The 13,076-nt window shown below is 45.9% G+C and overlaps 1 protein-coding gene across 1 annotated transcript in view; it reads left to right on the top strand.

Annotated features, from left to right (window-relative positions):
* TCERG1L (transcription elongation regulator 1 like) overlaps positions 1-566 on the top strand; it is a 358,337-nt gene extending 357,771 nt beyond the window's left edge. Inside the window, exon 13 of the mRNA XM_043985929.1 lies at positions 1-566. This exon is cut by the window's left edge and continues 286 nt beyond it. The gene's annotated coding sequence lies outside the window, so the exon portion shown is untranslated.
* Positions 567-13,076: the final 12,510 nt, after the last annotated feature.

The raw sequence follows: 13,076 nt of genomic DNA on the forward strand, positions 1-13,076 counted from the left end.
TTTGAGCCTCGAGCCCCCGGGGACCTTCTCTCCCAGGGATCTCAAAGGATCGCTGTTTCATATTGAAGCTCTCTTTTGTACAACATTCAGCGTCTGATGTATTTCTAATTGCCATGATATGTCAATCCCTTAATTGTTTTAATTATGCAAATATCTTGTAATAGACACAAATTATAAATCCGATGCCGATTTGTAATTGAGCAGAACCAGATGCCATCTCTGTCATTCTCCAGACTCTCCTACTCTTGGTTTGAAGAATGCTCTGCATCCATACCCGTTCTTGGGCAGGGCCAGCGAGCTCCTCCAGCGTTCACGGTCGATGTCTCATTTTCTGAGTAGTCGTCTTAGCGTGTTAGTTGTTAATCACAGTGATGAGCGTGCCAGTCTTGACACGTGCACCTCGGAGGACGATGGCAGTGTCCAGGTGATAGCTGTCCCGTTTTCAGGCCTAGAGAGGGAACCAATACCATCCTTTGGATTTCTTGTTTAAAAACTAATTTTCAAATGAGTTATTTTGTAAAAAGAAAAAAATCATCATGTGAATATTTCAGTTATTTTTATTGTATGCCAAGAGTTTGCATGAGATTTTTCTCATCATCTTTGTATAAATAAATATTTTAACTTTTTTTTAATTAATAAATATTTTAAACCAGAGTTATCCCTCCGGCATTCTCTAGCACCATCTCATGCAGCCTCAGAGCCTCTGAAAAGAGACATTTTTTCTCCTTTTCTCAAAATTTAAATGAAAATGATGTTATTTGCACAGAGGAATAGAATGATCATCCACATTCCAGAAGAAACCTCCCTTAGCTTTAATCTGAATTTCAAAATATGAATCTGACTTCACTGTGATTTTAAATGCTAAGCAATTGCAGGTTTCACTTCTAGATTTCAGCATCTGCTTCATGAAAGTAAGCTGTGAGATTTACCCAGGCCCCAAGAGTTGAGAGGATTGAGAAAAAGAAAATGAAATGAAGACAGGCCAGAACGCCAAGGGAATTTTCCTTTCCATCCCCCTACCTGGAGGCACAGGGTCTAGAGTCTCAGCTGTCATATTCCCAAGCGCATTTCTTGTGCTTAACTAGGAATTATTGTTCAGTCAAATTACACACACACATGCATGTGCACACAGACACATACAGACACACCTGCAGTGCATGCATATGTACATGTTCACAAGGCACATACATACACACGCACAGTGCGTGCATATGTACATATTCACATGTGCACAAGGCACACATACATCTTCAATGCATACATATGTACATGTGCACACGGAACATTCACACGTGTGTGTGCACACACATGCATATACACTGCACACGTGTGCATGTGGCACAATGTACACACACATACTTGCCCATGCATAGCTACATGTACATGCAGAGGCACACAGAGAAGCACAGATCTTTCTCTTTGCTAGTTTGCTCACACTTTACTGTCTTGTTGAGAGTCAATAGCTAGCCCAAGGAAGGAAGTAGAAAGATGACAGTCACAAGACCCCAAAGCTAGGAGAACCCTGGTTAGACAGCAGTTTGTTTCAGTAAAGTGGAACTTCGATACAACTCAACAATGTCATGGGGCACCCAAGCAAAACTCAGGCAATCCTGGGCTTCCTCAGGAGAGGCAGGAGAGTGGCCATGGTGGAGGGAGAGCCCATCTCCTGTCACCCTGTTGGAGGGATCCTTGGAAACTCTGGGCGCTGTCATTCGAGGATATTGATGAGTGGAGGAGGGTCCAGGGAAGGGCAGCCAGGCCACATGGTATGAGGCCCACTGGGAGCCTGGAGAAAACCACAAGGTGGGGAGGATGCTGATGGTGCCTTTTAAGTTTTGAGGAAGTCTCACGTGGCGGAAGAAGCGTCCATGTTGGGTTCCCCCAGGCCGTGCTAGGGCCTTATGCCCAGGCTTTAGAAGAAATAGGAGAAGGTGTTTTGCTCCTTTCAGGAGGTGATTCTCTCTACAAGTCTGTGAAGTTAAGGTGTAATCCCTCACTCAATCTCCCCAAATTCAAGGAAGACCTGCCCCTGCAGTCCAAGAGGCCTCATAGTCAGCACTGGAGAGGTAGGATGCAGAGTGGTCCATGATGCTTTTGAAGAGTTTATGATACAGGAAGGGAGGTAAGGAGACTTAGGGAATGGTTCCGACCCAAAGAAGTGTGGACCACGAGTCTGGGAGAAGCACAAATACCACTCAGGTATTGGATGCCAGAGAGATTGCTTTTGGATGGGAGGAGCCAGAGAGGTTCCAGTTAGCAGGTGGCAGCTTGGTTGGGACGTGGAGTGAGGAGGACCTCAGCAGAGGGAGCCAGGACTGGGGGTGCAGGGATTCTGTGTCACGGACTTGGGGCAGACCCATGGAAAGGTCTTGGGGAGAAGGGATGGAGGGGAGCAGTCCTGGGCAGTTAGAATGCGCACTGCACATAGGGAGAAGGGTAAGATGTGTTTGCACACAGGTTAGGGTTGTTATGGACCCCTTTGACAACTACAAGCAGGCATTTATACTCAATGGAAGGACCACAACAGGTGGAGTTGTGTGCGCTGAGGGTCAGAGAGAGATGAGATGATGGGGCGGGGAGGCAGTGAAGGGGTGATGGCCACACCCTACAAGACGATAGGAGCGTCTGCACCAGGAGCTCACGTGGTCCTAGTTGGGGGCTGCAGAGAATCTTGCTCCATGACTGCTGATTGAGGGCTCGTAAGGTGCCTATAAAGCTGTTTGCCAGGTGGCCCAGGGCATGACAGGAGAAGCTCAGCAGGAGGCATGGAGCAGCTGCAGAATACACACCCTGGGGTGGAGGATTGTGGTACAGCCCTGGAGGCAGGAAGATCTGAATTCAAGTCTTACCTATGACACAGACAGTCCACTAGAATGCACACAAGTCACTTCACCTTTGAGTCAGGGCCTGAGGATACCCTTCCAGGCTCTTGCCATCTGCCTCTGTCCTCTTCCCTTACCCTTGTCTGTCCAGACCGCCTTCCCTCCCTCAATGTTCACACTCCATCACTCAGTATCTGGACTCAAATTGCAAGTTACTTGCTCAGCTGGTTACTGGCACTGTCTGGGGGTCTTTGTATAATAAACGTCATGAATAAGCTCTTTCTCTCAGCCAGATTTAGCTCCAGACTCCCCTCCCCCAGGCTGTTTCTGAGCACAGACCACTTCACCAATGCATACACGAGTTTGCTGTGGTGTAGGTGACCAACAGTCTCCAGGAGGCATTTTGTTAATTCTAGGGTCTTCAGTGGTCACCAGGTACTGGATAAGCAGGGGCTGGTTGGGAGTAAAGGAGGACTCCCATCCACCTAGCATGGTGGTAGCCTTTTCCTGAGCTCCAGGACAAAAAAAGATGGGCTCCAACGGGAGGTCCCAGTTCAGCCATCTGTTTGGGTTGATTTTATCATTGTCTCCTTTCCTGGCATCTCTATTTTGTTGAATTGCTGCTCCCCCTCATAGCTCTCAAAGTCAAGCCTGCTTAAAAGACTCTAATTATTTGGAAGAATTGATGGAATTAAAAAGCTTACTATTAAGCTGCCATTAAAATCCACAAGAGCATGAGTGCAGGCTTTTCAATGGGATGTGTTTGTGCTGACCCATCTCTACACATTGACCTGGACCACTCAGCATCCTCTGGACAGGGAGAAACACATCCTGGCACCATTGAAATGTTCAGGGCAGTGCATTAGGGAATAGAGACCAATGACAGTGGTCCTGCTGCTACATCAAGCTCACACTGTTCTCTCCAGTGTTACCTTATTTTTGCCAAAACCTCTGTCTCTCTACCAAACTCACCTTCCTTGATCCCTCTGCAGCGGGGGCAGAATTGGCCGGTCCCTCTTTCCTGACCCTCTTCCTGGGCTTCTGAACATCCCTTTCTGTTTTTCTCATGATGTCTCTGAACACTGCTCCCCTCTCTCTTGTATCTGTCTGTCTGTCTGTCTATCGATGTCTATATATACATGCATGCACACATATATTCAGATAGATCACTTTGGGCCCTCACCTCAATCAACAGATATTTGTCGAGTACTTGCTCTGGGCCAGGCCTTGTGCTGGCTCCCAGGGATAAAAAGGAAAAGTCTTTACGGAGACTTGTTCTACTGGACGGCTCTGTCCAGAGAATCATCCCCTGTAACAAAGAATAAGAGAGAGACCTAGGCAGACAGACAGACAGACGGACAGACAAAGGACTTAAGCAAAGCTAAGCAGCATGTCAAATGAGTCCTACCACATATGAACACCTCCACCCCTATATTCTCCTACATGACTGAGAAGGTGGGAGATATATTCTCTTATCTCTTCTCCAGGACTGAACTGTGCCATTCAAATTACACAACATTCAGTTTTCTTAAGAACTCACATCTGCATCATGTGCTTTACCCACAACAAGCCAGTGAGGGAATGATTCTGACCTCCCCTTTATAGATGAGAAAACGAACTCTCAGAGGGTAGAAGTGACCCTCAATGTCCCACAAGGAGTAAGGGCCAAGCCCGGGTTTCACATACAGTCTGTGGCTCACTTGCAAGGCAGGCTATAAAAATACCCACATCACCACTTACACATGATGACCCCAAGGCTCAGAGATTGTATTTGACACTCATGCCAGAAGTCTTCCTGCCCGGGCTGAGCTTCTTTTATGATCAAGGGAACAAGGAATCTGTGAAGATGTCACTAGGATCCAGGCTTGAGCTCAGTTACTCTGAACCGATGACAGGCAGGCAGAGTCTGCCACCCGTACCCCACAACCTCCTATCAGTGCCTGCCTCTGCCTTGTCTTCTCTTCCTGAAGGGTGCTGTCATTGCTGGGCTGGTGACCTTTGAGGCCATGAGCACCCACACAGCTATGGATATGTTTGAGGTTTGCCATGAGCCAGGGCAGCCCCATGCCAAACATCCCCCTTACTGCTGTTGTAGTAAAGCCTGAGAGGAGCAGCTCAGCGGGATGGGCCACGGAGAGTCCACAAGATGCCCATCATCCCAGCAGCCATCAGAACAAACAAAGCCAGCTGTCTCATCTCTTTCTGGGAATCCTAAGTGGATGCTGGGTTCACCCTCACTCCGGGGAGTTCAGGTCTCATCTGAAATCATCTAGGCAGGAGTTGTTTCTGTGCCCCCAAGTAGGCATTGGCAGAAATCATGGTCTGCAACTGCAGAAGGTCGTTCTCCAGATCCTAGATCCCAGGCATAATTTTCTCCCTAGGACAAAAAAGCAATTCATAGTCTAAAATTAGAAGAAAAAGAAATGAAAATGGTCCAAAGATGGAATCTTCCCCTCCAACAAGGAACTCGGAAACAGCTTCATCTCTGTTCTGTACCAGAGTCACAGCAGCTTGCAGCAAGCGGGGCCCTTGACGTCTCTTGTGGGTCAGTGGATTCAGGCCTTGTGCTGGGGTGTTGGGGCAGAGTTCAGTCCTTGTGCTGGGGTGTCGGGGCAGGGTTCAGTCCTTGTGCTGGGGTGTCGGGGCAGGGTTCAGTCCTTGTGCTGGGGTGTCGGGGCAGGGTTCAGTCCTTGTGCTAGGGTGTAGGGGCAGGGTTCAGTCCTTGTGCTGGGGTGTCGGGGCAGGGTTCAGGCCTTGTGCTGGGGTGTAGGGGCAGGGTTCAGACCTGTTCAACTCTTCATGGCCCCATTTGGGATGTTTTGGGGCAGAAACACTGCAGTGCTTTGTTGTTTCCTTCTTCAGCTCATTTCAGAAATGAGGAAACTGAGGCAAACAGGGCTAAGGGACTTGCCCAGGATCAAACAACTAGTGAGTGTCTGAGGCTGGACTTGAACTCAGGAATATAAGTCTTTCTGACTCCAGGCCCAGCAGTCTACCCACTGTGCCACCTAGCTGCCCCTTGCTATCTCTACAGAAAGAATGCTATCCAGTTCATTTCTCCTCCACCCCACTCCTACCTAATGGGAGCTCCTTCCTCAGAATGAGTGAGACACTTTTAGAAACTGCCTTTCCTTCCTTTACCAGTGGCATATTAGAACAGGGCGCCTATCTCACATTGGGCCTTTTCTAATTGAATTCTAAACCCTTTTCATCCATAAAAACATGGAAGATTAAGCTGCCATACTTTTGTAGGGAAAATAATCCCAGCTTCCTTGGGTCTTTTGATTGTCACCATATTGGTAAGTGCTTGAAATGGAGACTCCCCAGGCCAATAGTGTCTGGACCCCATGCCCTCGAGGGACCCTGGTAACTCTGAGATCTGATGATTCCCTGATGGTGCCCTGGGCCATCCCGATCCATTTCCAGCCATAACTAAGTCAGATGTCACTTAGCCCAATGACAGTTCAAGACCTCTCTGTTCCACATTCTATTATTACAGCCCAGGCCCCTGGTATGGGAAGGCCACCAGGCCTTGAAGCTAAGGGCATTGTGGGCTCTGCTATGTAATGGCTGTATGGCATGGCATGGGGGCTTTTTTCCTCTCAGGGCCTCAGTTTCCCCATCTGAAAGAGGAAGGTGTGTGGGATCCTCTCTGAGACCCTTGTCCGCTCTCAATCCTTTCACTGAATTCAGAGGCATTGGAGCAATCATAAGGTCCAGCGGGTGATCCAGTGCCTATTCCCTGCTGGATCTCCATTTAGTGAGACTTCCATAATAGCCCTGGACACACTTCCCTCCACAGACGACGTGCTCCATTTAGTCCAGTTAGATCCATTTCAGAGCAGGCTTCTATGAAGGATCTGCCCCGTGCCAGGCACTGGGATAGACCCTGGGGGACAAGTACATGAAGGAAGCAGCCCCTCCCCTGGAGAGCTTCTATTCTGATGGAGGTAAAGTGGGCCGACATTCACTGGCTCAGTATGTTACAAACTCTGAAAATGTCTCAATAATCTATAGGGCATGAGCAGAGGGAGGAATAGAAGGGGCTGCTTGGAGTACCGGGTAGCTGAGCATTGCAGAGAGGCAGGGGCCCCAGAAGGCTAAGGAAGGAAGGAAGGGGAGGTTACAGGCTTGGTAGGTGGCCTGGGTGGGAGCAGTGTCATGCCCAAAGAGTGGCTGGGCATAGGCTGGGTGAGAGGGAGTAGCGTGGGAGCGTCCAGGAAAGTCAGGCAAGGCTGAGCTAGTTAGGCAAGGCTTTCAAGGGGCAAACAGATGACTTGATTTACCTCAGATTCCATAAGGAGTGACTGAGCTTTCTTGAGGAGTGGAGCGACATGATCAGATGTGGGACTTAGGAACAGTCACTGGACAGCTCCAGGATTAGAGGATGCAGGACTCTCCCCAGACCCCCTCCCACTCTGCAGTCTGATGGGCACATGCTACTCTGTCCTTGCATACTTATTTACACATCCTGTCTCCAACTACAATGAGAGCTGCCTGAGGACAGGAAGTGTATTGTTTTGTTTCCCATACTGGCAATCAGCACAGTTCCTGGTACATAAAAATTTGTTAATACCTGAGTGTTGACTGACTGGGAGGAAACAGATGGGGGTGGGGCAGAGAGAGACCCTTGAAGAGGCTCTTGACATATGCTGGGGGGGTGTGGCTTGAACTATGGTGTTTAGTCATATAGGGAGTGGAGAGAAGATGCTAGAGATGTGCTTTGGGGGGAATTGTTGAGGGAGAGGAGGATGAGCAGAGGAGGGAATGATTGTTGAATCAAAGGTGTGTCCCCTACTAGCCAGTGTTTCTGTTCTGTACTGCTTTAAGTCTTGCAAAGTATTTTTTTGTAGGGCAATGCGGGTTAAGTGACTTGCCCAGGGTCACACAGCTATAAGTGTCAAGTGTCTGAGGTCGGATTTGAACTCAGGTCCTCCTGAATCCAGGGCCAGTGCTTTATCCACTGCACTACCTAGCTGTCCCCTCTTGCAAAGTATTTTATAAATGTGATCTCAGTCTATCCTCCCAACAGCCCTTGGAGGGGAGCATTAGAATCATATGAGGAAACTGAGAAAGACAGAGGTGAAATACACAGCCAATAAGTTAGTAAGTGTCTGAGATGGGATTTGAACTCAGGTCTTCTTGATTCCAGATCCATCACTCTTTCTCTTTTACCACCTAACTGCTGCTAAAGGTGCCTTCTACATTGCACACCTGGGCAACTGGAGACATGGTGATATTCTAGACAGAAATAAGGAAGTTAGGTGAGAGGAGTTTAGGGGAAAGATTAACCAAAATGTATTTGAACATATTGAGTGTGATATCCCAATGGGAAACCCAAGCGGACATGGCTGCTGGGCATTCTGAGAAATGTGGGGGGAGCTCAAGGTCCGAAAAGAGAGATGCATATGGCCCACCTGTCTCTGCCACTTCAGTGAGAAGCTGAGCTACTGGGAACTCTTCCTGGACTTTGAAATCACCTCTGCTTTGCCTTAGAATACAGTGATGGGGCATGTGCTGAGCCCAGAAGCTGGCCGTCATGGGGCAGAGAGCCTCCGATGTGGAGTCAGGAGGAGCAGTGTCCAAGTCCAGCCTCAGACACTTCCTAACTGTGTGACCCGTGTCAGGAGGTTGCCTCAGTTTCCTTGCCTATAAGATACAGATGATGGCAGCTACCCACTAGGGCAGCTAAGGGGCACCGTGAATAAAGCACCGGGCCTGGAGCCAGGAAGACTCATCTTCCAGAGTTCCAATCAGGCGTCAGACACTTATTAGTCGTGTGTCCCTGGGCAAGTCCCTTCACCCTGCCTGCCTCCGTTTCCTCAGGAAAGGGCAAAACATTTCAGTGTCTTTGCCAATAAAACCCCCAATGGGGTCATGAGGTTTAGGCACAATTATCACAAATGAACACAATGATAGCAGGGTTGTTGTGAGGTTCATATGAGGTCATACTTATCCAGTGCTTGGTACAGAGTCGGCACTAATTAAATGTTAGCTGGCATTAGGAACTCTTCCATTTGGCTTTTGTCTTTACCACAGTTCTTGGTACCCAGTAGGTCTTTAGTAAATACTTGTTCACACAGTCAGCTAAGACACATTAATTAAGCACCTAAGGCATGCCTTTAGCCAGGCACTGAGGATAGAAAGAGAGATGTGAAACTGGGCCTACTCTCGAGGGGTTGACATTCTGTTGGGAGCTGCACCATGTGCATGGAGCAGCACATGCCGAATAAGTGTTAGAGTGTCTGCTATAAAGTAGTTAAGGAAGGAAGCCACTGGCCAACTTATAGAATGATGGTGGTGGTGAGCATGAAGATGATACTATTATTATTATTATTATTATTATTAATAATAATAATAATAATAATAATCTTCAGGAATATGGTACATGCAGGGTTTTACATGGTTGAATCCCCCCAAATATTGGAAAAAACATAAAAAATAATAGAAAGAGCGAGGACCTTTTTCTTCCCACCAATACTCCTACTTGTGTTAATTGCTAATCAAATAGGACCCAAGGCTGCAGTATGGCTGATTCAATTATTTTATTAATTATATATAATAAATTTTATATAATATAATATATCATGATATAATATAGTATTACAAATTATATATAATATAATAAATTATTAATTATTAGTGACTAACAGGCAAGGCAAGAGGAGAAGGGGATGCTTCCCATACTCCCCTGCTTCAGTTGTGAACAGTCCCCAAAAGAGAAAGAACCAAAGAAGTAGACCACCATTTGTTAATCAGCTCTTCCGTGCCAGGCATTGTGCTAAGCACTTTGCAAATCCTCTCTCATCTGATCATCGCCACAATCATAGAAGGTAAGTGCTTTTATTATCCCCATTCTACAATAGAACCTTATTTTTCCAGTGCTTCAGAGGAAACTGAGGCAAACCAAAGTTCAGTGATTTACCCAGGGTCACCCAACAAACAAGTGCCTGGGTTCAGATTTGAATTCAGCTCCTCATGACGCTAGGCTCAGCACTCTGTCCATTGTGCTGCCTAGGTGCCTCAGAGAGGGCCCAGGAGACAGCACATGCCCCCCTTGCTCCAAATGCACCAGCACAAGAGCAGACACTAGTTGGGCCCATCTTGGTGGTTAGTATCTCCCTCACGACCATGAAGCAGTGTATATGGGAGGGATGCATGACCTCAGTCAAGCAGATGGGCCCTCTATTTATGAGAAGGAAATCCTTCTGGACCCCCAGTCATGCCATTGGGCTGTCTGCTTCCATTGTGGAATGTGCCCATTCATTGCAGTGGTCAATTTAAAATTATGAGTATTTCTTTTATAAATAATTTTCTTAGCTTTGGTAGCAGGTGAGTTTCACTGTGGAAACACAATTCCAAGGCACATGTGCATGGGGACAGCAGGGAACCTCATCAATCCGACCTCCCAAATATGATGTCCCCTTCTCTGTCACACCCCCACCTCTGCCTGTGAATGCTGACTGTCTGACCTGGGACAGATGGAGGACGTGGACAGAAACTGGAGATGTGGATTGGAAGGAAGGACACAAGGCACTTTTTAAGCTGTAAGCAAACCTCCTGGTTTTCCCCCAAATCATTCCAAAGAGAAGCCTCCACTGTGTGTTAACTCAGAACAGATCCTGCTGTTTCATTAGCTTCTACAGGCTTGCAAGGCCACCCCATTCCAACCTGGGACTCAGCTTTACTTCAGAGATGATGCTGTGCATGTATGCGATGTAGCAGCCCCGCCCCTGAGAATGAAGAGATGATGCATGCAGCCCAATGGAAGGAACCACATCATTTTGAAGAGAATTTGCATCACCTACTTTTTGTTTGACTCTTACTTTGATGGCTGTGGAGTTCCTTGGGGATCAGGGTCTTGCTTTGAACATTATTTGGAGAGGTAATATCTCTAGACAAAGTTCCAAGAAGTCAGGGAAATGAAAACAAATGAAGGTCCTGCTCCCAAGAGAGAACAAATTATTTTTCTATCCTTGTCATGAGATGCTCGGGGTTTTCTTCGGTGGGTAATTTACCTTGATTCATCTTTGCAACCATCCAAGATGGATCTATACATTTTATTCCTTTAGTGCTATCTGTGAAGCCAAGAACTGTCGGCTCCCCATATGCTTTGAGTAATAAATTACCTTCTGGCAAGTTTGTGCAGATATGAATCATGTTTAGTGCCATTGCACCTCCTTCCACTTCTCCAGTACTTATACTTCATAACAAATTTAGGGATCTTATTGGTAGCTCAGAAGGCAGCCCCTTCCAAACAGAGTTGAAATGATCTCTTTCTACACAGACGATGCTGTGTTATCTGCTACATCCAATCTTTAAATAGTCTCCTATAGAGTTCTGGGGATGGGAATTCTCATTCAAAGCGGTTTTTTCCATGCAATGATTGGCCTGCTTCATTAACTGATTTATTTCCACCCCCTCACACTTTGGGAAGCTGATGTGCTCTTCTCCAGCTCACAGCTGTCTTTGTTCTCGGCTTGGTCCTGGACAACCAGGGTGTTTCAATTCTAATCGCTATTTACCCTCGTGAAATCATGTGGAATGATACATAGCAATAGGCTCTGGTGACGGGTAGGAGATCGCTGCCACTGTAGTTCACTTTCATGACCACTAAATTTCCACTAAGTCATGTAGCCCAAGCCATAATCCGGAGACATATAAAAAAAATCTCCACCAGCCACATCGGATTTTACCTTTGATTTGGGATATAAAAGGAATCTTTACGATGGTTCCCCACACGATAAATATCCCTTACCATATGCATGATCATTTTAAACCTTTCCCCATATTTCTGAAATAGAAACGAGCACATAAAGACTATGGATATTTCAGTGTGAATGAATCAAGATCACAGGATGCCTTTGAACTTGGAGAATTATGGTGCTCCACTCCTTCCTGGGCATCTTCTGGCATTTATGATCCATGCATTTCATCGTTCATATTGCTTATACATTAAGCTAACACATCTTCATCGCAGTGGGACTTGGGCTGCATCAACGTTCCCCTAAATCTAAGGTCAGCAATCCCTGAGGGAGAAATTCCATTAGATTTTTCACAAAGATGACTTATCTGAGGATCTTTCTCTCAATTTTTCAAATATACACACAACTTAAGGGCAAGTATGTATACATATGAATATATAACCATATGTGTACACAGACACACACATATATGTTATATGTATGTATAATACATGTACTTATTGAACACAGACACGTATACACATTGTGTATTATATACACAAACATACTTGGGGTGTATGAGTGGTCAAGGAGGACCAGCACCTGGCATGAGGACTTGCCACACCCTTTTCAGGGCTGTTCTTTGAGCTTTGGTGTCCACCTGGCACTGAACTCTCACCTGTGGCTCCAGAAATTCAAGGCATGTGAAGATGGAGTAAAAACCAGGGTAAGGGTAACCAGCAGTGAGTTAGAGGTGGTGTCTACCCTTCATATGGGAAGACTTACCCTTAGTGGAATGGGTAGATGAAAACAATTTGTTTCAATGGCCTTCTGAAGCATGTGTTGTGGAGTGCTTAGAACTTGCTTAGACACTGAAGATGCAAAGTCATCTACTGTATCCTGGTCTATGACCAGTCATCCTGACTTTTGTCTTGCCATTGGACTTGGATGACTCTAACTCACATACTAGTCAAGATATCAACTGTGATTCTCTTTGAAAGTGGAAGACAAAAAAAAAATAATACATATACTTAATACAATATATACATATATATATACACACATATAAATACATATACATGTGTGTGTATAAACATGCACACACACACACATATATATATGTTTGTTAAATTATTTGAGTCATGCCCAACTCTTTGTGACCCTATTTAAGGTTTTCCTGGCAAAGATACTAGAGTAATTTGCCATTTTCTTCTCCAGCTCATTTTAAAGATTAGGAAACTGAGGCAAATAGGGTTAAGTGACTTGTCCAGAGTCACTCAGCTAGTAAATGTCTGAATCCAGATTTCTTTTTTATTCTGTTTAGAATTTTATTTTCCAAAATATATGTAAAAATTTTTTTGACATCAAACTTTTAAAACTTTGTGTTCCAACCTCTCTTCCTCCCTCCCTTCCTGCCCTCTACCCACAAGAATTCAAGCAATTCAATGTAAGTTATACATGAGTACTCACGGAAAACATCCCTACATTAGCTAGGTTGTGAGAGAAAACAGTTAAAAAACCAAAACTTCAGATTGAGGAATTGTCAAAAAAAAAATGTCTTTCAAGCTGT

This window comes from Dromiciops gliroides, chromosome 2 (assembly GCF_019393635.1).
Source record: "Dromiciops gliroides isolate mDroGli1 chromosome 2, mDroGli1.pri, whole genome shotgun sequence".
Classification (NCBI taxonomy): domain Eukaryota; kingdom Metazoa; phylum Chordata; class Mammalia; order Microbiotheria; family Microbiotheriidae; genus Dromiciops; species Dromiciops gliroides.